Source organism: Lipophrys pholis, assembly GCF_963383615.2.
Source record: "Lipophrys pholis genome assembly, chromosome: 1".
Classification (NCBI taxonomy): Eukaryota; Metazoa; Chordata; class Actinopteri; order Blenniiformes; family Blenniidae; genus Lipophrys; species Lipophrys pholis.
In genome coordinates, this window is record NC_137635.1 from 55,656,043 (window position 1) to 55,658,542 (window position 2,500).

The 2,500-nt window shown below is 47.7% G+C and overlaps 1 protein-coding gene across 1 annotated transcript in view; it reads right to left on the minus strand.

Moving 5' to 3' along the window:
* The window catches only part of agap3 (ArfGAP with GTPase domain, ankyrin repeat and PH domain 3), a gene marked incomplete at its 5' end in the record, with an annotated part of 32,754 nt that overhangs the window by 4,102 nt on the left and 26,152 nt on the right, over nt 1-2,500 (minus strand).

Sequence of the window (2,500 nt, forward strand, 5' to 3'; positions counted from 1 at the left end):
TCGTGTTGTTGTTGTTGTTGTTGTTGTTGTATGGAGGATGCACATGTCAGAGCAGCCATGTTGAGCTGCAGCCAACTGTCCCGCTGCAGGACAGTGGACACTACCAACAGCCGCTGGTAGTGTCCACTGTCCCGCTGCAGGACAGTGGACACTACCAACAGCCGCTGCAACGCCTGAAGCAGAAAGTAGAAGTGAGCATCAGCTGCTCCACTGCCTGAGGACAACAATAACAACAATACAGCAGTGGAGGCAGAGCCTCTGCTTTAGGGTGTCACACCTCCATTAATCTCCACTCAGTCATTATGTGACTCCTTAGCAAATCAATGGACCTGAGAGGGGGGGGGGGTTCTGCCCCCGTCACCCCCCACCCCTCCCCCGGACTCTTTGAAAACAACAGGTCTTTACTAGTGAACAGACTCCAGTTTGTGTGGAAGAGTGACGCGCTGAAGACAATGTGAAGACGACTTGAAGACAATCTGAAGACGACGTGAAGTTCATCTGAAGACAACCTGAAGACAATGTGAAGACGACTTGAAGACAACGTGAAGACGATCTGAAGACGACGTGAAGACAATCTGAAGACAATCGAAAGACGACCTGAAGACCATGTGAAGACGACCTGAAGACAATGTGAAGACGACTTGAAGACAATGTGAAGACGACTTGAAGACACCGTGAAGACGATCTGAAGACGACGTGAAGACAATCTGATGACAATCGAAAGACGACCTGAAGACCATGTGAAGACGACCTGAAGACAATGTGAAGACGACTTGAAGACAACTTGAAGACTATCTGAAGACGACCTGAAGACAATCGGAAGACGATCTGAATACGACGTGAAGACAATCGGAAGACGACGTGAAGACGATCTGAAGACGACCTGAAGACAATCTGAAGACGACCTAAAGACAATGTGAAGACAACTTGAAGAAAACGTGAAGACGATCTGAAGACGACCTGAAGACAATCTGAAGACGACATGAAGACAATCGGAAGACAATGTGAAGACGACCTGAAGACAATGTGAAGACGACATGAAGATAATCTTAAGACGACCTGAAGACAATGTGAAGATGACCTGAAGACAATATGAAGACGACATGAAGATAATCTTAAGACGACCTGAAGACAATGTGAAGACGACGTGAAGACAATGTGAAGATGACCTGAAGACAATGTGAAGACGATCTGAAGACGACCTGAAGACAATGTGAAGATGACCTGAAGACAATGTGAAGGAATTGGACGACATCTGAGAAGACCTGAAGATCTGATGTCTGCAGCTCAGAGTCCTGAAATGTTCAACGTGTCAGCGAGCTAAAGCTGCAGAACAGCACCATCAAACTCAGAGACCAGGACCAGGACCAGGACCAGCACCAGGACCAGGACCTAGACCTGGACGTGAACCTGCTGTCCCTCCACAAACAGGGAGAGGAAGTGAGACGGTTTGAGTTCATCTTCTGTTTGAAATGTAGAAACAATCTGAACAGTCTGCCGAGGAAACGTCCTCACAGCAGAAAGTACACACACACACACACACACACACACACACACACACACACACACACACACACACACACACACACACACACACACACACACACACACACACACCACGCAGGTTGCATGCTTGTGCTCAGTGTGTGTGTTGCCGTGGTGACGCCGCTTCAAGTTTCAATAAAACGCTGATCCTCACTGATCCTACAGCAAGTCAGCAGCAATAACAACATCATCCCGCCAGAATAAAAGCTCACCTCACAAAGGAAACCAAAAGTCCAATAAAAATTTAAAATCCAGTGAGTGCTGAGCTCCTGTTCTGAAAACACTAATCCCACAACAGTCAAATCTTGTCCATGTTCTCCAGTGTTCTCTGAGGTTCTCCAGTGTTCTCTAAGGTACTCAGTGTTCTCCGAGGTTTTCAAGTGTTTTCTGAGGTTCTCCAGTTTTCTCTGAGGTACTTCAGTGTTCTATGAGGTTCCCCAATGTTCCCTAAGGTTCTCCAGAGTTCTCTGAGGTACTCCAGTGTTCCCTGAGGTACTCCAGTGTTCTCTGAGGTCCCCCCATGTTCCCTGAGGTTCTCCAGTGTTCTCTGAGGTTCTCCAGTGTTCTCTGAGGTACTCAGTGTTCTCCGAGGTTTTCAAGTGTTTTCTGAGGTTCTCCAGTTTTCTCTGAGGTACTTCAGTGTTCTATGAGGTTCCCCAATGTTCCCTAAGGTTCTCCAGAGTTCTCTGAGGTACTCCAGTGTTCCCTGAGGTACTCCAGTGTTCTCTGAGGTCCCCCCATGTTCCCTGAGGTTCTCCAGTGTTCTCTGAGGTTCTCCAGTGTTCTCTGAGGTACTCAGTGTTCTCCGAGGTTTTCAAGTGTTTTCTGAGGTTCTCCAGTTTTCTCTGAGGTACTTCAGTGTTCTATGAGGTTCCCCAATGTTCCCTAAGGTTCTCCAGAGTTCTCTGAGGTACTCCAGTGTTCTCTGAGGTCCCCCCATGTTCCCTGAGGTTCT